Genomic DNA, 25,829 nt, shown 5'->3' with positions numbered 1-25,829 from the left:
GGGGGAGGGAAAAATGTGTTTGGTAGTGGGATCCCATTGGAGGTGGCAGAAGTTACGGAGAATTATAGGTTGGACCTGGAGGCTGGTGGGGTGGTAGGTAAGGGGGGAACCCTATCCCGAGTGGGGTGGCGGGTGGGTGGGGTGAGGGCAGATGTGCGGGAAATGGGAGAGATGCGTTTGAGAGCAGAGTTGATGGTGGACGAAGGGAAGCCCCTTTGTTTAAAAAAGGAAGACATCTCCTTTGTCCTGGAATGAAAAGCCTCATCCTGAGAGCAGATGCGGCAGAGACGGAGGAATTGTGAGAAGGGGATAGCCTTTTTGCAAGAGACAGGGTGGGAAGAGGAATAGTCCAGGTAGCTGTGAGAGTCTGTAGGCTTATAGTAGATATCAGTAGATAGGCCGTCTCCAGAGATGGAGACAGAAAGATCAAGAAAGGGGAGGGAGGTGTTGGAAATGAACCAGATAAATTTGAGGGCAAGGTGAAAGTTGGAGGCAAAGTTAATGAAGTCGACGAGCTCAGCATGCGTGCAGGAGGCAGCACCAATGCAGTCGTCAATGTAGCGAAGGAAAAGAGGGGGATGGATACCCGTATAGACTTGGAACATGGACTGTTCCACAAAGCCAACAAAAAGGCAGGCATAACTGGGACCATACGGGTGCCCATGGCTACACCCTTGGTTTGGAGGAAGTGGGAGGAGCCAAAGGAGAAATTATTGAGAGTAAGAACTAATTCCGCTAGACAGAGGAGAGTGGTGGTAGAGGGGAATCAGTTAGGTCAATTGATGCACCAATCAATAACTCTCTGAGACGTGAGGCGAGATATTGGCTTTTATTGACTGGAAGAAAGAACAAGCAGCAATTGACCACCATGCTACATCCTGGAGACTGAGGGCCGGGCTCAGGCCTCAATCGCCTTTATACCGAGGTCTGTGGGAGGAGCCATGGTCAGTGGGAGGGGCCACAGGAGCAGTCGGGGGGGGCGTGTCCAGACAGGTATATGTAGTTCACCACAGTCACCCCCCTTTTGTTTTAAAAGAGAGTCCCCATGGGGCAAAGTTTCTTACAAGTATATTTACAGGTTAAGTCTATCAGGTGGTCAAATCTATCGCTGCGATCTATGTAGCACTGGCTGTGATTGCACAGGTGCCGGTGGTGATTGCACCGGAGACGGTGGTTCTGCTGGTTCCGGCCTAACTAGAGGTGTCAGCCCACTAGGCGTCAGTGATCCCTCATGTGTGTGCGAGGCGCCCGGTATAGGAGTGTCGTGAGGAGTCTGTGTAGGGCTCGGTGTGCGCGGTGTCACCTCGGGTACAGGGTTCATAGTTACCGTGGAGTGTTCGGGGTAGTGGTCTGCTGCTGCTGCGGGCGCCAGGTCGCCGGGTCCCGCCCATCAGGTAAGACCACGTAGGCACATTGGGGGTTCGCATGTAGAAGGTGAACCCTCTCGACCAGCGGGGAGTATTTATTGCTCCTCACATGTTTCCGGAGTAGCACTGGCCCTGGGGACGTCAGCCAAACTGGTAGGGTGGTCCCAGTGGCAGACTTCCTGGGAAAAGAGAATAGGCGCTCGTGAGGGGTGGCATTGGTGGACGTACATAACAGGGAGCGGATAGAGTGGAGTGCCTCGGGGAGGACCTCCTGCCATCGAGAGACCGGCAACCCTTTTGACTTAAGGGCTAAAAGTGTGGCCTTCCACACTGTGGCATTCTCCTTCTCCACCTGTCCATTTCCCCGGGGATTATAGCTCGTGGTCCGACTAGTAGCAATGCCCCTAGCCAGCAGGTACTGGCGCAGCTCATCACTCATAAAGGAGGACCCTCTATCACTGTGGATATAGCAGGGATATCCGAACAGAGTGAAGAGCTGGCGCAGGGCTTTTATGACGGACGTGGTAGTGGTGTCGGGGCAGGGAATGGCAAAGGGGAACCGTGAGTACTCGTTGATAATGTTGAGAAAGTAGACATGGCAGTTGGTGGAGGGAAGGGGGCCCTTAAAGTCAACACTCAGTCGCTCAAAGGGGCGGGTGGCCTTGATAAGTTGCGCCTTTTCAGGATGGTAGAAGTGCGGTTTGCACTCAGCGCAGACTTGGCAGTCCCTGGTCATTGTCCTGATGTCCTCAAGGGAGTACAGCAGGTTCCAGGCTTTCACGAAATGGTAAAATCGGGTGACCCCTGGGTGGCAGAGATGTGCATGGAGGGTGTATAGCTGGTCGAGCTGTGCGCTGGCACACGCTCCCCGGGATAGGGCATCAGGGGTCTCATTGAGTCTGCCAGTCCGGTACAGGATATCATAGTTGTAGGTGGAGAGTTCTATTCTCCACCGCAAAATTTTATCGTTTTTGATTTTGCCCCGCTGTTGGTTGCTGAACATGAACGCAACTGAGCGCTGGTTGGTCAGCAAGGTGAACCTTTTGCCAGCGAGATAGTGCCTCCAGTGCCTAATAGCTTCCACTTTGGCCTGGGCTTCTTTCTCCACCGCGGAGTGCCGAATTTCAGGGCCTTGAAGGATACGAGAAAAGAATGCTACTGGCCTGCCTGCCTGCTTGAGGGTAACAGCCAGCGTGAAATTGGAGGCGTCACTCTCTACTTGGAAGGGAATGGTCTCGTCCTCCGCATGCATCGTTGCTTTGGCAATGTCCCCTTTAATGCGGCTGAAGGCCGCGCAGGCCTCAGCAGAGAGGGGAAATGTGGTAGACTTGACTGGGGGGCAGGCCTTGTCTGCGTAATGGGGGACCCATTGGGTGTAATAGGAAAAGAAGCCCAGGCACCGTCTGAGGGCTCTGAGGGTGGTGGGAAGAGGGAGTTCTAACAGGGGGCGCATACGGTCGGGATCAGGGCCAATGATCCCGTTTTCCACGACATACCCAAGGATAGCGAATTGGGTGGTTCCGAACACACACTTGTCCCTATTATAAGTAAGGTTCAGGGCTTTGGCCACTTGGAAAAATCGTTGGAGGTTGGCATTGTGATCCGGCCAGTCGTGACCACAGATGGTGATGTTATCCAGATAGGGAAATGTGGCCTTCAGTTGCCACATGCAGAATATAACGCAAAGTCCCGATATTCTGTGCCCTGCACCACCAATGTTGCTTCACAACTCACCCGGATGTCTGTGGAATGCGACCCAGAAGCCATGGTGACCCTCTGGCTTACCGGCCGTGTCACGAGTCCGCAGCATTGCACTGTGTCCGGGTCAATAAAACTCTCAGTGCTGCCCGTGTCAAACAGGCAGCTAGTCCTGTGCCCCTCCACCAGGATGTCCATCATTGACCTTGCAAGCTGGTGTGGGGCGCTTTGGTCGAGGGTTACGGAGGCCAGAGTTAAACTGCTGTCTTGGTGCCTGGTAAGCACTGGTGGGTCGGGGGCGGGGCAAGGTGGCGCCGACAAAGATGGCCGCCCCCATCCGGGCAGGCAAGATGGTGGCCCCCATGCCTCGCACGAGGCGGGCAGGCAAGATGGTGGCGACCAAGATGGCGGCCCCCATGCCTCACACGCAGCGCTGCCCGACCCCACTCGTGGTTTAGACTTACAGACCTTGGCGAAATGGCCCTTCTTCCCGCAGCTGGAGCAGGTCGCTTCTCGGGCCAGGCAGCATTTTCGGGGGTGCTTTTCGAGTTCGCAGAAGTAACACTGCGCAGACTTGTGACTGGCAGCAGCTGTGGTCGGGTTCGGGGAGTTCGCGGACTCACGACTGGCGTTGGCGTTGGCGAATTCGCTCGTGGGAACCGCCGGCGGCGGGGTCTGAGGTGTCCATGGAACCGGCGGGGAATCGTGCGGCTGGACAGTGTCAGCGTTGTGCAGAGCAGCCTCCAGCGTGTCGGCCATCTCGATCGCTGAGCGTAAGGTAAGATCGGCATTTTCCAGCAGCCGCTGGTGCACGTACACTGACCTGATCCCCGTAACAAAGGCAACTCTTACCAGGAGCTCCGAATGCTGCTCAGCCGTCAGACCTTTGCAGTCGCAAGTTCGCATGAGTGTCTGTAGGGCTCGGAGAAACACGGCGCTCATCTCATCGGGTTGCTGTCGTCGCGTCGCTAAGCGATGTCTTGCATAGACGGTGTTCACCGGCCGCAGGTACTGTCTTTTGAGGGCGTCCAGCCCCTTGGTAGGTTGGCAGGTCTCTGATAAGTGAGTAAACTTTTGGGGTGACCCTCGAGAGGAGAATTCTGTGCATAACAGCGTGCTCAGTCGCACTAACTTCCTCCAAGTATGATTGGAAGCATGCAAGCCAGAGTTCAAAGGCAAGAGCTGCTTCAGGGGCTTGGGGGTCCAAATCCAATTTTTCCGGGCATAAAATACTTTCCATGTTTTAAAACTTCCAGTCAATAAAATTGATGCACCATCAATAACTCTCTGAGATGTGAGGTGAGATATAGGCTTTTATTGACTGGAAGAAAGAACAAGCAGCAATTGACCACCATGCTACATCCTGGAGACTGAGAGGCAGGGCTCAGGCCCCAATCACCTTTATACCGGGGTCCGTGGGAGGAGCCACAGGAGCAGTCAGCAGGGGGGGCGTGTCCAGACAGGTATATGTAGTTCACCACAGTCTGGAATCCAAAAAAAAGCGAAGAGCTTCGAAACCATCTCGGTGGGGGATGGAGGTATATAGGGACTGGACGTCCATGGTGAAAATAAGACGGTGGGGGCCAGGGAACTTAAAATCATTGAAAAAATTCAAAGCATGAGAAGTGTCACGAACATAGGTGGGAAGAGATTGAATAAGGGGGGATAAGACAGTGTCAAGGTATGCAGAAATGAGTTCAGAGGGGCAGGAGCAAGCTGAGACAATAGGTCTACCTGGACAGGCAGGTTTGTGGATCTTGGGTAGGAGGTAGAAACGGGAAGTGCGGGGTGTGGGAACTATGAGGTTGGTGGCAGTGGATGGGAGATCCCCAGAGCTGATAAGGTTGGTGATGGTATAGGTGACAATGGCCTGGTGCTCCTTAGTGGGGTCATAATCAAGGGGTAAATAAGAGGAGATATCAGAGAGTTGTCGCTGTGCCTCGGCCAGGTAGAGGTCAGTACACCAGACAACAACAGCTCCCCCCTTATCAGCAGGTTTTATAGTGAGGTTGGGATTGGTGCGGAGGGAGCGGAGAGCAGAGTATTCGGAAGGAGTTAGGTTGGAATTGGAACAGAGTGTAGTGAAGTCGAGACTGTTGATGTCCCGTCGGCAATTAGCAATAAAGAGATCCAGAGGAGGCAGAATATGATGACAGAATATAGTATTAGTTGTAAGACTCTTGGCAGTGTGGAGGATCAGAGGGATCTTGTGGTCCGAGTCCATAAGACACTCAAAGTAGTTGTGCAGGTTGACTCTGTGGTTAAGAAAGCGTACGGTGTATTGACCTTCATCAATCGGGGACTTGAATTTAAGAGCCAAGAGGTAATATTGGAGCTATATAGGATCCTGGTCAGACCCCACTTGGAATACTGTGCTCAGTTCTGGTTGCCTCACTACAGGAAGGATGTGGAAGCCATAGAAAGGGTGCAGAGGAGATTTACAAGGATGTTGCCTGGATTGGGGAGCATGCCTTATGAGAATAGGTTGAGTGAACTCGGCCTTTTCTCCTTGGAGCAATGGAGGATATGAGGTGACCTGATAGAGGTGTATAAGGTGATGAGAGACATTGATCGTGTGGATAGTCAGAGGCTTTTTCCCAGGGCTGAAATGGTTGCCACAAGAGGACACAGGTTTAAGGTGCTGGGGAGTAGGTATAGAGGAGATGTCAGGGGTAAGTTTTTACTCAGAGAGTGGTGAGTGCATGGAATGGGGTGCCGGCAACAGTGGTGGAGGCGGACACGGTAGGGTCTTTTAAGAGACTTTTGGATAGGTATATGGAGCTTAGAAAAATAAAGGGCTATGAGAAAGCCTAGTAATTTCTACGGTAGGGACATGTTCAGCACAACTTTGTGGGCCGAAGGGCCTGTATTGTGCTGTAGGTTTTCTATGTTTCTAACACAAACCCATCCTTATAGAGGGATTAGAAGTGGAGAGAGTGAGCAATTTAAAGCTCCTGGGTGTCAAGATCTCCTAGGATCTAATCTGGTCCCAACATATTAATACAGCTATAAAGAAGGATGACAGCAGCTATCTTTTATTATGAATTTGAAGAGACTTGGTTTGTCAACTCAAACACTCAGAAACCTCCACAGATGTACCGTGGAGAGCATTCTGACAGGCTGCATGTATGGGTTGGAGGGGCTACTGCACAGGACCGAAAGAAGCTGCAGAAAGTTGTAAAATTAGTCAGTTCCATCTTGAGCACTAGCCTTCGTAATATCCAAGATGTCTTCAAGGAATGGTGCTTCAGAAAAGTGACATCCATTATTAAGGACCCCCATCACCCAGGGCATGCCCTCTTCTCACTGTTACTGTCAGAAAGGAGGTACAGAATCCTGAAAGCTCACACACAGTGATTCAAGACCAGCTTCTTCCTCTCTGCCATACGATTCCTAAATAGACATTGAACCCACGAATGTTAACTTACTTTTTAAAAATAAATATTATTTCTGTTTTTGCACTATTTTTAACCTATTCAATATACATACAATACTGTAATTTCATTTATTCTATATTTATCATGTATTGCATTGAACTGCTGTGCTAAGTTAACAAATTTCATGACACATGCCAGTGATAATAAATCTAATTCTGATTCAGCTTTGTATCTTACTCAGTAATTTTACAAGAAACCACAGAGGTGTGTCTGTAGCTCCAAATTGGCCTGATCAGATAGCGAACCCAAGGAGTTTCTGTAACTAATCTGGTAGTTTTGTAGTGATCAGTGCTAATTTTTATTGCAGATTATTAACTTAAGTTCCAAAGCAGCTTGCTGGGATGTTTAACCCATTTCAATGGATTACCAGTTTGATTACTTTTTGGAGTATGGTGATCAGGTAATGGTTATTTATATTTGGACTTACTCACTTGTGCAATGTTCAGAAAATATATGATGGCATTCAAATAATAAATCATCTTTCACAGAGTGTGATAACTACCTTCCTCTTCTCTACATCACTCAACTTCACTTACCCAGTCATTGAAATGTTCCCACACCTATGGGCTCATTTTCAAGGACTCTTCATCTCGCGTTCTCAATATTTATTGCTTATTTATTTATTATTATTATTTCTTTCCTTTTGTATTTGCACAGCTGGTTGAATGCCCAAGTTGGTGCGGTCTTTCATTGATTCTGTTATGATTATTATTCTATTATAGATTTATTAGAAGAAAATTAATCTTAGGGTTATATATGGTGACATACATGTACTTCGATAATAAACTTACTTTGAACTTACAATTTAGAGCTTAACCACACCAACACTAACCTCTGCAAGCATGTATTACACAAAGTCACATGGAAAAAACTTGTTGAATGTCAAATTGTTATTTTTCTTGTATTTTCCTTAAAATATACGGAAAATTTCCCGTGCTTGCATTTATTTTCATATAATCACCTAATTCTTCAGTGGATTTTTCAGCAATCTTAGTACAGTTGCTTCTGTATTTTCCTAGAAGCGTCTTGGTTTTCTGCAGCAGGTGTCACACCACTTGAATCTGGCTATCTTATAAGTTAATTGTTATCACTGGAATTTCATTATCTCTAGTCTGGGTATGAGAGAACCAAGATTGCTTCTTTTCTTGGTCTTTCCTTCGTTTTCTCAGCTCACCTTTCTTTGTTCATGTTTTGTTCTTGTAACACTTAATAAAATTGCTTCCCAATAAGTTTTATGCCCCATTCTTGACTTCCAAAGAACCTTTGGATCATGAAAACACCAAGATTCAACCGAGTATAGTCATTTTTCTTGCAGATATAATCAACAATTGGAGAAAGTATATAACAAATGTTGGTTTCACTAATTTCCTTAAGATGTTTTATCAACCAATATTGATTATGTAAGGATCATAGAATGTAAACCTTGTGCAAATCCAGTTTTAATGTGGAAGACTATTAAAAGACTGGATTTGGCAGAGTTGAAGTGGTCTCCAGGGTCAGAAATTCCATCTGGGAATTGTAACATGATTAGCTATTCTGAGTCGCCGGACAAACAGAAGTTTCCCTAGGGCCATGTCACGCTATTGGAGTGAAATGGCCTCATTTTTTCAGCTCAAGGCAAATAATAATCAAAGAGTTTAGTGTTTCAAATACAAGTTTTTTTAAGGAAGTCCTCAAAACAAGGAATTCCTGCAAAGCAAGTATAAATACAAACTTAAATTCAATAAGAAAAACATGAGTGTGATTAATTCATTACTGTACTTGAAGGGCACTCCTTGTTCCTATTTCCTATAAATTATTATACATTTCAGCATTTAGGGAGACAGTTTTTATATTAAAAAATCCATGGCTCATGTTGTCTCCCATTCCCACTGTTGCAAAATTCACAAAATATATATATGTGATTGGTGAAAGGATTATTCACACCTGAGGAATTATTTTGCACAGTAAATTAATCTGGTCTAAACTGATATGGTCCATTAAACCTTCCTTAGTAGTGAAACTGCATGTCCACTAGGTATATAAGTATTCCTGCAGTCACTTGTATATGTTGTATGCAATTAAATCCAATTTCCTTTTGTTTTAAATAAACATCAAGCTGAGGTAAGCAATGGGAGTGATAGTGACAGACGCTAACATGTTCTCCTTTTTAAACAATAGCATCGTAACTGCTCAAAACACTGCAGGCAAGTGCAAGCAGGGGATTTGAGGATGTGTATATTTTGACCGAGTCATAGAATGTAAAGAGGAACACTCATGACAGCTGGAACAATTTCTTCTCTTAGCTGTCAGTTGTATTTCCCTTTCTGTCAACTAACTGAAGCTGAACAAGTTGTTTGCAGCCACAGTATTGTGTTTAATCCTGGGATAAGCTTTGGAGCACAGCTTCTTTTTGCCAACACTTAGAATGCTGATATCAACTGATTCTTTCCCCGCCTCTGCTTTCTTGCTGCTGAAACTCTCGTTTGTGTGTAGATTTACCTATCCCAACACACTCCTGGCCAGTTCACCTAGTTCTACTGATTTACAGCAGATCCATGCTCTAACTCACACTTCTTTGATACATCATCCAATATTGAATCCCATTTGTGCAATAGATCTCTATTAAATTTCATGCTTTTGACTTCAAATCCATCCATGTTCTGTATGATTTTTATTGCATCTGAAGGTATGTGCACTCCTCTAATTGTCTTTAATTATCCCCAAATGTAATTGTTCCATCATTGCCAACAATGCCTTAAGATAACTGACGATGGCTGATCAGCTGCCTAAATTTCCTACTCCACCGCTGCAATATTTAACCCCCATGGTTTAATTTCAAAAGAAATCAATGAGTGAATCTCCATATTCCTCTGAAATGGAGAATACCAAGAATTTACCATCCCATGAGTCGGAGGGAAAAAATAATTCTCATTTCTGCAATAAAAATCCAGCCTTTTCAGTAGGAACTTTGAATTCTAATTCAGCACTGTCAAGCCAAGAACTTTGTATGTTTCTGCGATTAAGAAGTAATCTTTAAAACTTGAATTAATCCAAGCCTTTGAAATCTCTCATTGTATGATATATATTATGTTTTATAACATCAAACCATAAAACTAATTGAAAGTAAAACACAGAATTCGGAGATCTGTGTCTAATTTATTTGTACTTTTAGCATGTTGCACACTTATGACATGATGGTGTAATGATGTAAGCCATTCACAAACGTCTACATATAACCCATAATGACATGCAAAAATGCTTAATTAAACAAAATATTTACAATAGTGCTCATGCAACTCTTATTGAGAAAGTAAGGAGGCATGGGATCCAAGGGGACATTGCTTTGTGGATCCAGAACTGGCTTGCCCATAGAAGGCAAAGTGTGGTTGTAGACAAGTCATATTCTACATGGAGGTCGGTGACCAGTGGCTTGCCTCAGGGATTTGTTCTGGGACCCTTACTCTTCGTGATTTTTATAAATGATCTGGATGAGGAAGTGAAAGGATGGGTTAGTAAGTTTGCTGATGACACAAAGGTTCAGGGTGTTGTGGATAGTATGGAGGGCTGTCAGAGGTTATAGCGTGACATTGATAAGATGCAAAACTGGGCTGAGAAGTGGCAGATGGAGTTCAACCCAGATAAGTGTGAGGTGGTTCATTTTAGTAGGCCAAGTATGATGGCAGAAAACAGTATTAATGTTAAGACTCTTGGCAGTGTAAAGGATCAGAGGAATCTTGGGGTCGAAGTTCATGGGACACTCAAAGCTGCTGCACATGTTGACTCTGTGGTTAAGAAGGCATATGGTGTATTGGCCTTCATCAATCATGGGATTGAGTTCAGGAGCCGAGAGGTAATGTTGCAGCTATGTAGGATCCTGGTCAGACCCCACTTGGAATATTGTGCCCAGTTCTGGATGCCTCACTACAGGAAGGATGTGGAAGCCATAGAAAGGGTGCAGAGAAGATTTACAGAGATGTTGCCCGGATTGGGCAGCATGCCTTAGGAGAACAGGTTGAGTGAACTCAGCCTTTTTTCCTTCGAACGATGGAGGATGAGAGGTGACCTGATAGAGATGTATAGGATGATGAGAAGCATTGATTGTGTGGATAGTCAGAGGCTTTTTCCCAGGGCTAAAATGGCTAGCATGAGAAGGCACAGCTTTAAGGTGCTTGGAAGTAGGTACAGAGGAGATGTAAGGGGTAAGTTTTTTATGCAGAGAGTGGTGAGTGTGTGGAATGGGCTGCCGGTGACAGTGGTGGAGGCAGATATGATAGGGTATTTTAAGAGACTCCTGGACAGGTACATGGAGCTCAGAAAAACAGAGGGCTATGGGTAACCCTAGGTAATTTCTAAGGCAAGGACATGTTCGGCACAGCTTTGTGGGCTGAAGGCCCTGTATTGTGCTGTAGATTTCTATGTTTCTAATATTACTGAAATATTAAATACACAACACTCCTCCCTGCTCGGCTATAAACTCCAACTCAATATAGAATGCATCTCAATGATATACACAGTATATGATATTATATAACTATAATATAAGAACATGGATGTGATGCTGAGGCTTTATAAGGCATCACCTTGCGTATCATGAACAGATTTGGGCTTATAATCTAAGAAAAAATGTGCTGGCATTGGAAAGGGTTCAGAGGAGGTTCACAAGGACAATTCCGAGAATGAAAGGATTATCATATGAGGATCATGATTTAGCTCTGGCCTATACTCGCTGGAATTTAGAAGGACGAGTTGGGGGGGATCTCTTTGAAACCTTCTGAATGTTGAAAGGCCTAGACAGAGTAGATGTGGAAAGGATGTTTCCCATGTTGGGGGTGACTAGGACAAGGGGGCACAGCCTCAGGATAGAGGGGCATTTATGGTTTGTTGGATGTGGAGTATGTTGCACTGTGAAATGCAAGGAGGCAGTCGGTGAACTTCTGGTTCATTGTCAGTGTAATGTGTTCTGCTGACATTGATCGCAGTGTGTGCTTTAAACTTTGGACAAATGTTTCTGCCAAGCCGCTTGTAGCTGTGTGGTTTGGTGCAGATGAAATGTGTCTGATTCCATTCATTTTCAGGAATGACTGAAACTGTCCACATTGTCACTGACTAAGTGTTCTGGAAGGCCAGTCCTTGAGAAGAGGCCTCTCAGCACATCAGTGTGCGAGGATGTATTGGGAACACTTCTGGCCACTTTGTAACTGCATCCACTACTACCAAAGAATTTGTGCCCATGAGTGGACCAGCAAAGTCCACATAAACGTTCTGCCAGGGTAACGCAGGCCGCTCCCAGGGATGGAGAGGCACTGCTCTTAGCATCTTCTGAGTGTGCTGGCATTCCAAACAGGTGTGGCAAGCTGCTTGATCCATTGATCTATCCCAGGCCACCGGACAAAGTGCAGAGCCAACACTTCTAATTTGACTGTGCCTGGATGACCGGTAATTAGCTAGCACACTATGGAAATAATTTCAGCTATTACAGCTGAGTAATTAATAAGTGTACTGTTGAAAATCATGAAGTGGAAAATGGACAGGTGTTAAACAGACAAGATGTAAAACAAACGGTGTGATCACTAAATGTGAAATTCACCCTTTAGATGAATAACTGAGCAATTCTATTGTAAAAATACTCAGTGCCAGTTAACATACACATTCAAATAGTGGAAAGGAAACCAATGTGCATAACATTTTTTTAAGTAACATTGCTCACAAACATCTATAGGATTTGATGTCAGAGAGTCATAGAAACAGTCTCTTCAGCCCATCTAGTCCATGTCAAACTATCTGCCTAGTCCCATTGACCTGCACCCGGACCATAGCTATCCATATCCCTCCCATCCATGGACCCATCCAAACTTCTCTTAAATGTTGAAATTGAACCCGAATCCTCCTGTGTTTAAAAATCCCTAACTAGTCAAACGTGTCTGAGAAATTCAAAAACATAAAAGGATAAAGAGAGAAGCAGGACTAGACCCCTTCTCTCCCCAGTCAGGATAGCTAAAGATCAAAGATCCCCTTCAAAATTAAATTGAAGTTATGACTTTTCAGACTCCATTGAAACATTAAAGCTGTCACAGACAAATCGTTTATAACAGAGCAGTATTTGTGTTGGAAACTTCTCTGCTAAATCAGTTATTAAAGACTCTTGTCAGTTACAGAGCGTGCTTTGAATTTGTGGTTTTATATAAAAAGGCCATCTGCTTTACTGAGTTTAGGAAATCAGAATTATGGATGGGGCCAAGTATCCAAGATTAATCATGCCACCATTTTAGTGTCAAAGTTGTAACAGAGAAAGGAGTGGATTAGCATAGGATTGGTCAGAGAGTCATTTACCTAAGAGGTGAAATTTCATCACTTCCTTTTGGTCAGAAAATCAGCGCTAGCAAATCAGATCTCTGGTTTGTTTAAACAGTTAGCTTAAACTAACTGTTTAATTGTGCACATTTTTATTGTCCAGTATTGTGGTGTCCAATTATAATGGAAACTGAGTTCAATACAAGATTGGTGGTAACTCACACTGAATGCTGGAATTGAGTAGTACCTATGGAAATGAATAAGCAGTCCACATTTCAGACTGAGGCCTTTCTTCAGCACTGGAAAGGAAGGGGGAAGATCCCATAAAAAGTTATGGAGAGAGGAAGGACAATAGCTCGATGGCAATAGGGTGAAGCCAGGCGGTTAGAAAAAACTAAAGGCTGGAGAGGAAGGAATCTGATTGGAGAGGAGAATGGACCATAGGAGAAAGAGTAGGAGGAGAGGCACCAAGGGGAGGTGATAGGCAGGTGAGAAGAGGTAAGAGGGGAATAGAGGAAGTGGGGAGGGGGTGGGAAATTTTTCTTACTGGAAAGAGAAATCAATATTCATACCATCAGATTGGAGGCTACCTAGATGGAATAGAAGGTGTTGCTCCTCCACCCTGAGGGTGGCCTCTTCGAGGCACATGAGATTGCCATGGACCGACATGTTGAGAAGGGAATAGGAATCAGAATTAAAATGTCTGGCTACTGGGAAGTTCGGCATTTGGCAGATGGAGCGGCAGTGCTCAGCGCAGCAGCCCCCCAGTTTATGATGGTCTCATCAATGTAGAGGAGGCCACATTCACACACAATAGATGACCCCAACAGATTTGCAGGTGACGTGTTGCCTCACTTGGAGGGACTGTTTGGGGCTTTGAATGGAGTTGAGGGAGGAAGTGAATGGGCAGGTGTAGCACTTTGGCCACGATCCCTGTAGAAAGTGGAAGGGGGAGGGGGTAGTAAAGACATGTTCTGTGATAGGATCCCTTTGAAGATGGTGGAAGTTGTGGAGAATGGTGTGTTGGATATGGAGGCTCATGGGGTGGTAGGTAAAGATGAGGAGCACTATCACTGTTAAGGTGGCGGGAAAATGGGGTAAGCGTGGATTTTCAGGAACTGGAGGAGATGTGTGGTGGAGGAAGGAAGACCCCATTCTTTGAACGAGGAGGATATCTCTGATGTCCTAGAAAGTAAAAGAGCATCCTGGGAACAGATGCAGCAGAGACGAAGGAACTGAGAAAAGGGAATAGCATTTTTACAGGAGACAGGGTGGGAAGGGGCATACTGAAGATAACCATGGGAATCAGTAGGTTTATCAAAGATGTTGGTCAACAGTTGTCTCTAGAGATAGAGAGAGAAAGATCGAAAAATGGGAGGGAGATATCAGAAAAGGTAATCAGACAAGTCAGAGGTGTCAGAAAAGATTGATGGTAGCTTAAGCAACACCTCATTATGGCTCTGAGATAAGAACTGAAATGAACTCCTTGATGTGATATGCATTGAAGATTTGTATTTTTACTTAGTAGATTCCTAACATGGGATGAGAACTTATTCTGATGATTGAAAAGGTTCTTGATAAATAAAAATTTGGTAATATTTCCTATTTGGAAGATACTCTGAATGTAATAACTTGAGATGAGTTTATTTTGGAGTCAAAAGAGATTTGAACAACTCCCAATAGTCCACTTTCATCATCACCAGTTAGATTGCTTAATCACTGCCAAAGAACAAGATAAAAATTACCTTTATTTGCCACATGTACATGAAACATCGAAACATACAGTGAAACCCATCGTTTGTGCCAATAACTAACACAGTTCAAGGATGTGCTGGGGGCAGCCCACAAGTGTCACCATACTTCTGGCATCAACATAGCATGCCCACAACTCACCAATCCTGCTGTACATCTTTGGAATGTGAGAAGACATTGCGCTACCATGAAGAAACTCACAAGGTCGGGGGAGAGTTGCTACAACATAACAAAGCATACCAAAGGCATATTTTATCTTTTTATAAGTAATTTTGCTACCTGCGATCACAAATGCTTTGAAGGTTTTCTATTTGACTTCTTGAATATTAATACCTTAAAACTCTTAAGCCAATGTATTTACCAAGTACAATTCAAGAACTGACAGAAGGAAACTGACCTGATTTTGAACAGCGGCTAATTGGAGATCTGAAGTGTGAGAAGACGTAGCTCACTCAGGTATGCTAACTGGGTACAGAAGGTCCATGGGTTGCAGTTCACAACTGGAGAAAAGCCAATTTTGATTGTGTCAGAAAGGCTCTGGCCAATATGGATTGGGACAGGCTGTTTTCTGGCAAAGGTGTACTTGTTAAGTGGAAGACCTTCCACTTATTGTAATTTTTAGAGTGCAAAGCTTGTATGCACCTGTCAGAATAAAAAGGAAACATAACAGGTTTGGGGAACATTGGTTCTCAAATTACCTTTAGGGTCTGATTTTTAAAAAAAGGAGGTGCATAGCAGGTATAGGCAGGTAGGAACAAATAAAATACTTATTGGAGTATAAGAAATGCAAGAGAATATTTAAGAAATAAATCAGGAGGGCTAAAAGAAGGAATGAGGTTGCCCTAGCAGACAATATGAAGGAGAATCCTAAGAGATTCTACAGACAAGTTGAGAGCAAAAGAATTGCAAGGGACAAAATCGGTGCTCTAGAAGGTCAGAATTTAACCTGCAATAATTCTGCCCAAGATAACATTTTGCCCACATCTGCTAGCTGTTCCTTCTACTCTTTGGAGGTATTCTGTCTCCTATTTTAATATAAGTCTCAGGTTTGGACACCTCTTCCTCTACATTAATGTGGTAAACAGTTAAGTGTGGGATACCCATACACTTCCAATTATTGAGAAGCTGCCCTTAACTTTTTAATTTTCTTCTCCCTTCAAACCCGTGCTTCAATCCATTTTGCTCCCTCTTGCCCCTATTTCCACATCTGTTGATCTTCTGCAGTGGAACCCGATTTAAAACCTGCAAGAAAATGGCTCAAAGAAATTAGTCCTATCCAGTCAGACTTCACCACCAGTGGAGAAAGCTGCTGTGATTAAATGGGCAGAAATTTTAACGACTACTTTTCAGGCATGTGAATGTTGAAGGACAGCAAGTTGTTACCATGGACAGAATTATCAAATGTTAAGTGTATTAACTCTGCTTCATGTGGTGATGAATAATTTGGAAAGAGCAAAATTCAGACTTTTGGATGAGAAGGATTTTGCTAACACATTTAAAGTTGCGAGGCCTCATGCACCACCTAGGCACTAAAGGTTCAGACGACGATTTAAAGTTGCATTTCAATTGGGTAAGATAATTTTTTTTAATTAAGTGATGTGGCAAGAGGTAACGGAGTGAAATTCAAATCAGGACCAACTGTTTTGCAGCTTAAGATCAAAGATTTTTCTTTTTTTTTTACAAATCTGAGTTAGTTGTAGAACGGACAAAATCACACTAGGGCTCTTTATTAACAAGTTATGACAGAAAATATGTCGCGGCATCCTCAAGTTTGAACTTTGTTTCTAATAAATAGTGAAATGTAACTGTGCAAAGGCAGTTAACAGATTTTATGGCAAAAAAATTGATTTAAAGAGCTATACGGGCTAAATTTTGAAGTATTATAAACAATTATGCTGTTGTACTTTTGCTCAGATTTTGGTGGGGTATTTTAATGATTTAAGAACAATTCCAAACAAGGAATGGAGTAGGTTTCACAGCACTGAGTGGTTATTTTAATATAGTATTGCTAGTAGCATGTTTGATGCATGTTTACTCTCCCTCATTTGAGTTTGAATTCGTTCAGACTTCACGTACGTCATTTTTCAATTGCTTTCCTTCCCATCACTGAATAAGAAAAATGTTTACTTTGGCCACCATCCCACTGGAGGATGGAGTAAAACTGGAGATGTGTATAAGAGGTTGAGGGTCTCACTAGAATATAGGAAGACTTTGGACAATAGAAGCAGCTGATCCATTTCATTAGGATTTTGTGGTAACCAATAGGATTGTCATTCCTACTTGAAGTACTTGAAGCGTAGGGAAAGATATTCCTGAAATAGTGTGGGTACTGGCAAATTCTGGTTGGGTCAAGCTGCAACAGCACAACCATTCATTTTCATGTATTTTATTTCTATTTTTTGGACTTGGCAGTAGAATCTGTGAATGAGAATCTGCCTTCATTGCCTGGCAGATAGAACAGCTGATCTATTAGCTCTTTAAATATTGAAGAATGTTTTCAATAGCCTTTTTGGCTTTCTTTTGTTATTGATGAAATGCTCCTTCAATCTTACCTCTTCACTTGTGCTATCCTTTAGAGGTCATTATTTTTCTACAGTTGTGTGCAGCTATGAATATTTTGAATACTTTTTTTCGTAATGTAGTAACAGATCAAGTGACTTAGTTTTACTTGTTGGAATAGTTGAAACATTTCAGATGACAACTGATTACATGTCTTAATTTATGACTGGGAGTATATTAATATGAAGCAGACAAAAATTGTGTTAAAGATTAGGCAGTAAATTTATGTGCTTAATGGAATCAAACTGTCTAAAATATATTTACAACTGCTAGCTGAAATAATGAAAGTGCAACAAAGAATGATTTATTTAATCTTTGTTTATTTTGTATTAACAATTTGGCTTATATAAATTTTTAATTTTTATTAACATGGGTAAAAGTATAAACAGATGTCATCGTTCAAAAAATTATGTAATTATTATTTTGATAATTGCTTCCTATAACCATGAATGAAGTTGAAATTCCAGAAATGAGCATCTTTCTTCATACGCTTGACACTTTATCACAGCAGTTTCCTATCTTAAATCAGTTATACTACTTCATGTGATTTATCATTGCACAGCTGAAAAAGAGAACAGGACATAGAACGTACTGCACTCAAGCAGGTCATTTAAGCTTGCAGTTCTATGGTGGTGATATACTTTATGTGATCCTCTTCCTACCCAACTAGTCTTGGCTGGCGGTCAGCCTAATCCTCTATACTAGTGGTTCCCAACCCGGAGTCCATGGACTCCTTGGTTAATGGTAGGGGTCCATGGCATGAAAAAGGTTGCAAACCCCTGCTCTATATCTTTCCCTCTTAGCTATGTATCAGACCTCTCTTTAAATACATCCATGCTATTATCCTAAACATTGTGGTAGTTACTTCCACATTCTAATAGTCTGGTTAATGTCCTTTCTCCCAAAATGCAACATAATTTTAGTAACCATCTTTCATTCTTATTTATGGGTCCCTTTGATTTTTTTTCTTACCCCCGCCCCCAGGACAAGGGAAAACAAATTCCCAATACTTTTTTACTCAGAGAAAAGAACTACAGCCTGTTCACATTACTAACAAGATTTCAAACTGCCAAGTCCTTTCACATTTGGACCACTGCAGATGTTGTCACAATTTATTAAAGAAACCAATGATCCCAAATCTGACATTATGATCTCGCCAGCATTTAAGTATCAATTAATCAGAGACAGATCCCTGCAAGGATCTTCCCAGTGTTGGATTCAGTTATCTTTCAACTTTTCAAATGCAACTTGGGAGTGAATTGGGATTTGATGGCTATTGTTTATAGCAGATGCTGTTTAGATAAAAATCATTGTATCTCCACGCGTTCGTCAAGGGAAAAGTACAGTTGGGTGCAAACACAACATTTGCAAATGTAAACACTAAAGTCCAGAGGTTCGAAAACTGATACACTTGGATCTATCAGAGGTTTCACTGCAGCTCAGAACTCTGACTTAAACCCAAAACATTCAAGCTGTGCTGCTGTGGGTTGAAAAGATCTCATCAGCCTTTGGAACCTCTGCCTCAGTCCTTCCTCCAGATGCTTTGTAACCTTCTCCGGCTGTCTAATCCTCCAGCCTGTCGTCAGCTTCCTTTTAGTCACTCCACGTGAGCTTCAGTGTTTGCATTGCTGTGGCAGGCCATTCTTTCTCTCTTAATTCCAGCCAGTAATCCAAAATAAAGTGAACAAAAGAAAATGGGAGGACAGGAAAGGAACGGGATAGTTTGGCAGCTGGGCAAAAACTGAAAGGAACATGCCAAAGACTGAAAACAAAACAGAAAACAGGGAGAACACAAGATTCCCAAAAGAATAAAGAACTCTCTTTCTTAAAGAAAAGACCTTTAAAAAATTTCATGTCCAAAAATATGTAATCCTGATTTGCACCATCAGTTTGCTTCTGGTGACAATGCAGTCTAGGGAAATATAATGCAGGGATGTTGCACCTGAAAGCAGGCTGATATCAATGGCATTACACTACTTTTGACAGCAGTAGAGAATTTACAACATGTAAAAGTCTGGATGAAAAATGCCATTTGTATCTTTTCACCTTTAGGGTCCTGGCCAATATTTATTTCTCAATGAACAGTTAAAAGTGAATCATCTGATCATTATCATGCTGTTGGTTGGAGCTGCTGTAGACACGTTATTTGCTGTGCTTCTCAGAAAGTGGCTGCACTTTAAAAGTATTTCATTTGTTGTGAAGTCCTTTGGGATGTCCTGAGGTTTTTGAAAGACAACCTTTTACTTTTTTTTCCAACGGACCTGCTGGGCATTTCCAACATGCTCTGTTTGCATTTCATTCTATTGCGTGGGTGTTGCTGCTGCTTTTAAAAATGTAATAATGAAGAGGAAATTTTGTCGGCTTGATCTGAGGCCATTTATCATTTGAATTGACCTTCTGTTTATTTGGTCTCTCAACACAGCCTGCAATGTATTCCCCAAGGCCAATTAAAAACACAGTGGCAAAGCGGTGCACAAGAAACTCTCTGTTCATATTTGTGTATGACAAGTAGTGGTTAGCCCCTCTTACTTTCTGTGCTCCAGGCCCCGTGTTTTCTCAGTCTCAGAAAGCCAAGAGTGAGTCATAGGGAAATGGTATGGTAACAGGCTCTTCATCCCTAATGAGCCAGTGCAGACCACAAACATTCAATCACACAAATCCTATATTAATCTTATTTTTTTTATTTTCACTAAGCTCTTGTCGACTCTTCCTTCCATCCCCCTGCCTCCTACACCCAGTTCTACCATTCATCTACATACTAGGGGCAATTTACAGTGGTCAATTCACCTTGTATTTAGGAAGAGGGAGGAAACCCATGTTAACACAGACACATGCAAACTCCACACAGACAGAACTGAAGATTCCAATTTATTCATTGAACTTGAATCTCTGGCTCTAAAGTAGCAGCTCTACTGCAGCATCGCTATGCAGACCTTGTAAAGTATGACATCTTACATTCAACCATAAGATACAGGAGAAAGATAAGGCTGTTTAGCCCATCAAATCTGCTTCATTATTCAATCATGGCTGATTTTTTAAAATCCCATTCTTCCACCTTTTCTCCATAACCATTAAACCCCTACCAATCAAGAACCTTTAACCTTTGCCTTAAATACACCCAGTTACTAGGTCCCCATAGCCCTCGGTGGCAATAAATTCCACAGATTTACCACCATCTGGCTAAAAAATTCTTTTCTCGTCTCAGTTCTAAAGGGACATCACTTAATTCTGAGGCTGTTGCCTCTGATCTTACTAATCAAAACCTCCATTCTATCCAGTCCTTTCAGGATCTGACATGTGTCAAGGAGTTTCAGCCCTTCAACTTCCACCACCACCTTCAATCTTTCTGAACTCCATTGGGTTTGGCTGATGAAAGCTTGGTTGGCACTTTGGTAAGACTACGGTTAATTTGGCAAGATTAACGACCCACAATCCCTACCGATTTCTTGTACCACCCTCTCTGGAGCTTAAGTAGTAAAAAGAAGTACCAAAATCTTAAAATAAATTAATAGATGTTGGAAAAACTCAGGAAAAGAAAGAGAAACAGTCATCTAGATGGAAACCAGCAAAGCTGGAGACTGAGCTCTTTCCAAGTGGTTTTTACATACAGGGTGTGGCATGTTCTCCAGCCAAATGGGAGCCACTTTGACACTGAACCTCTTTTATCTGCTCCATCTGATCCTATTAATTCGACAACTTCCAGCATGTGTGGAGGTGAGGTCTCCTGACAGGCAATTATGTGCTTCATTTCCAATACGTGTACTCCCAAAAATGCCAAATTGTTTCAAATGCTCCAACAGGAATCTTTAATCCTCTGTTGTATTCCTGAATGAATAAATTGGAATAGTCATAGTCTCACTTAATTAATTCCGAATAGTACTACCTGGAGTGAATGAAGCGTGACTCAACAGCAAGGTGGGCAGGTACATTATCATTTTACTTTTATGCCTGTTCCATTATTAAACAGCTAAATACCACAATTTCTTCTGAAGTATGATTCATATTCAGGTAAGTTTAGAACATAACCTATTAGAGTCAGGTTTATTATCTCTGACATATGTCATGTTCTTGTTTTGTGGCAGCAGTACATTCAAAGACAATTAAAAATACAAGTTACAACAATAGATAAATAGTGCAACAGGGAATAGTCAGGTTGTGTTCATAAGACCATAAGACCTAGGAGCAGAGTTAGGCTATTTGACCCATCGAGACTGCTCAGCCATTCCATCATGGCTGACTTGTTATCCCTCTCAACTCTATTTTCCTGTCTTCTCCACATAATCTTTGATACCCTTACGAATCAAGAACCTATCAACCCAATAATCTGCCTCCACAGCCATATGTGGCAATGAATTTCACAGAAGCTGTTTCTATAATGTTGAGTGTGGGTCTTCAGGCTCCTGTACCTGTAATTAGCATCAAATGAAAATATTGTATTGTACAATGTTGCACTTTCCTTGCATTGCCAGTCTGCTGTTTAATCATTGAGTTTTTATGTGGGTGAAGTCTCAAATAAGTGATTAAATTCATTTCAGAGCATCCCTGTAAAGAGTCATCTAAGTGAAATTATTGAGGCAGATTTTTGATTTAATGTGCCTGGCTCTCAACCTGATGGATTACCTGCCTGGTTGGAAGTAAATTTCTAGATAGGAAAATGAGGAAACGTACTAGAGGGAATTGGTAATAATCTCTGCCACGTTATTACCCTGCAGGACAGAAATCTTCTCCAGTAGGTTCATGTAGTAGTGTGGTCACTCAAGTAGACTATGATACTCTCCTAAGTGGTTGTCATCAGGAGAACGCCTGTGCGTGACTGTTTGATGTGGGGAGGCTGATGCACGGGCAGCCACCATACAGTGGTTGACAGATTGGGGTCAGAGTTCAATGGCATGGAATACAAGACAACCAGGGACCCTTCCTTCGCCTTCACTGCCATTGTGATGTTTCAGCATCTTCTGCCAGCTCCACTGTTGAGGTCCTGGTTAGATTGCCCTTTGCTTGGGTGCTCCCCCTTAACCTTACCACCACAGGTGACTCCACCAAGAGCTAAGTGGCAGATTGCTAAACCCCAGGCGCCGTCACTCTTGGGATCACAGGAACTCACAAGCCTCTTTACCTCGACAAAGTGATGACACTCCGAAAAGAGTTCATATATAAATGTACAGTGCATGAGTAGACCAAACAAAAAGGTTGGCCTTCTGCGGATTGCTATGAAGATCTGTGGCTGACCTCAACAAGTCCTCCCCAGTTTTTCAGTGGCCATCTTGTGTTCAGTACACAAAAAAGTTTTGGGAAACCAGAGGGATGGGTTTTCCAGACGCTGTGGGGCTGCGAGGATCTTGTGTCATGTGGGAACTCAAATCATGACCTCATTTTTGACTTGCAAACTGTTTTGGTTACTGTGGGTTCACAGGAACAAAACCCTTCTGTAATCTAGGAAGAACTTTGTAGTAAAGTGCTAAAGGAGTACTTTGTATTTGTTCTCACTGAAGAGAAGCTGCCGTGAGAAATGTGGTATAAAAGCTGGAGTAAGCTGGCAGCATTCATAGTTCTCAGGGTGAGGATGTGACATATGTTACGCTGAGAAGAGAGCAGAAATTGTGGAGGTTCTACTCACCATTTTGCAGCCCCCTCAGACTTGGGAGTTTGTGAGCAAGTTGAAAGATTGCAAACATTACTTTTCATATCAGAAAAGGCCCAGAAAACAAAGCCAACAACTTCAGTCCCAATGGCTAACAGGCAAAACAAATTCAAGTGAACCTGTGAAAATGTGGAGTGCTAAATGAAATCCTCCTTTGATTCACTGGCCAGTTTTGCTAACTTGGAGTTCATTGAAACAATAGACAATTGTACCTCTGGTAAAGAGTCACTTAACATTACAAAATTGAAGCAAATGTGTTTAAGGGGACAAGTAACTGTGGAGATAGAGATCTGGTTAAGAACAAGCAGATGGGAGAAGTGGTTCATAACTGGAGGCAAGTGTGTTGGCATTTGATATTTAATATTATATCTCAGGTTCTGAAATCTTTTACATTATGTATGTTAATTGCTGGCGCTAAACCCCTGCAGGAGGTTCCTGGTTACATTGGCAACAACACTAAAACTAAAAGCATGCTATCTAGCCCTCAAGCTTGCTAGCATTATGATCTGCCCAGGCATTGATAACCTTTCTGTGCCAGTTCCGAATAACTCTTGATTCCCAATGTTTCAAAGTTATTCACCTCCACTTTAAATGCTTCTAATGACAGTCTCTGCTATCCCTTTGGGTAGAGAATTTCCAAATTTCATCAGCATTTATGAGAAGAATGTTCAACCGTATGTATTTGATTCCAGCAGCTCTGGAGAGGATCAACTGTACGATGGCCAAGTACCTATGACAACCTGACCCCCTCATTCTTCTCCTTTTGTTTTCTTGCCACTGTGGAGTTTTTGTCTTTGCTATATATTTTCATGATATTCCCACTAACAAACTACTGTATATGAACAGCATCTAACATCAAGGAGACCCATAATTCAGGTCATGATCTAGCAGGAGGTGCTTGAGCCTTAGACTCCATACACCAGATTAAGGGCAGTTGTTAAGGCTGTAAAATATAGGAGCAGAATTTGGCCATACAGCCCATTGAGTCTGCTCCACCGTTCCCATCATGGCTGGTTCATTATCCTTCCCAACTCCATTTTCCTGCCTTTTCCCTGTAACCTTTGACACACTAACTAATCAAGAACCTATTGACCTCCACTTTAAATATACCCAATGACAACCTCCAAAGCCACCTTTCGCAATGAATTCTACAGATTCACTACCCTCTGACTCAAGAAAGTCCTTCTCATTTCTGTTCTAAAGGAATGTCCTTGCAATCTAAGGCTGTGCCCTCTCATCCCTCACTATAGGAAACATCGTTTCCATATCCACTCTGTCTTGGCCTTTCACTATTTGATAGTTTTCAATGAGATCCCCTACCCGCCCCCCCCCCCCAGATCCATCAAACAGTCTTCACACATTAACCCTTTAATTCCAAGATCATTCTCATGAACCTCCTCTGGACCCTCTTCAATGCTGGCACATCCTTTCCTACATTTGGTTCTCAAAACCAACTTGGCATTTGATATGCACCTCAATACTCTGGGAAGTTCCAACAAAAATACTCATCTCAAATGGCATATAGAATTTTAATTTAATAATTGAAATTGCATTGAAAACCATAAAATTTCATGTTATTCATTCCTTTCATTGTAATCTCCTTTCAGCAAAGTCTGAAATTGTATTTTCACAGGAGTAAAATGACAAGGACAGTGTTTATTCACTCACGTACTGTATATAGAGACTTGTCCATCTGTTGCTGTTTTGCACATGAGGGACCAGCTTTTAGTCTGAGCCTATTTTAGATCCCAGGGCAACAAACATTCACCCTTGTCAGGAGACTCAAAGGTCAATAGAAATTGGCCCCCAAACCTCATCGGCTTACTCTGTATCAACTGACCTTTGTCTGACCTGCCTTTCCTGCTATTTTTTGGTTGGGGTCTTTTACGAGGCATTTGGACCAATAAAACAGGATCAGTTTCTACATACACTCAGTGTATTTCTGTATGTTTGTGGCCTTCTGCTGCTGCAGTGCAAAAACTTCAAGCTTCAATGCGTTCTGCACTCAGAGATGTTCTCAGCACCACTGTTGTAATGCATGGATATTTGAATTACTGTCACTTTTTTGTCAGCTTGACCCAGTCTGGCCATTCTCCTCTGAACTCTTTCATCAACAAGGCATTTTCACCCACAGACCTGCTGTTCACTTGATTTTTTTTTTGTTTTTCACACCATTCTCTGTAAACTCTCGAGTCTGTTGTACCTGAACATCCCAGGAGATCAGCAGTTTCTGAGATATTCAAACCACACCATCTGGCACCAACAAACTTTCTACAGTCAAAGTCACTTAGATCACATTTCCCCCATTTTGATGTTTGGTCTGAACAAGAACGAAATTTCTTGATCATGTCTGCATGCTTTTATACATTGAGATGCTGCCACATGATTGGCTGATTAGATACTTGCATTAACGAGCAGGTGGACCAAAAAAGAAGTGGCCACTGAATATATACTTCTGTAAAAATTGTTCAAATGCTAAACTGTAATGATTCATACCAATTCTATGCCCCTCCAAAGGTTTATACTGTGCATCTACTTTCTAACCTGCTATTCAAAATTAGTTATATAAGAGAACAAGGACCAATACTATGGTTCTCAGAGATACCCACTGCATCCATGAAGTTGCAAGAACATACACACATCTGAGTTGGGAAAAGAAGTAGGCTGTTTATTCCCTCAAGCCTCGTTCATTACTCAATGAGATCGTGGATGGTCTGACTTTAACCTCAACTCTGCATTCCTGCACAATCTAGTAACCATTCATCCCTTGTCAATCAAGAATTGGGTAGAATTTTTAACTTGCATACAGGCTTCAAAATATGCAGTAACAATTCATAACAATTAATAAAAACTGATGTATTTAGTAATTTGGTGTTATCTAATTTTCACTAGCCCTTTTTTTCCCCAAATGGTCAGGATCTGAAGCAGAATTGGGTTTATTATCACTGGCATGTGTCATGAAATCTGTTAAATAAAATGGTGATGATATTCAAATGAAAATGGGCTGTGCGTGTGGTAGAAGGTCCAGGGATGCACAAAAGCAGAGTGAGGTTACAGGGTGATGGAATCGGCTTTGACGAGTATATTTTTGTGGAGGCAAGC

The sequence above is a fragment of the Hemitrygon akajei genome, chromosome 6 (genome assembly GCF_048418815.1).
Source record: "Hemitrygon akajei chromosome 6, sHemAka1.3, whole genome shotgun sequence".
Lineage (NCBI taxonomy): Eukaryota > Metazoa > Chordata > Chondrichthyes > Myliobatiformes > Dasyatidae > Hemitrygon > Hemitrygon akajei.
This window is presented reverse-complemented; position numbering follows the sequence as displayed.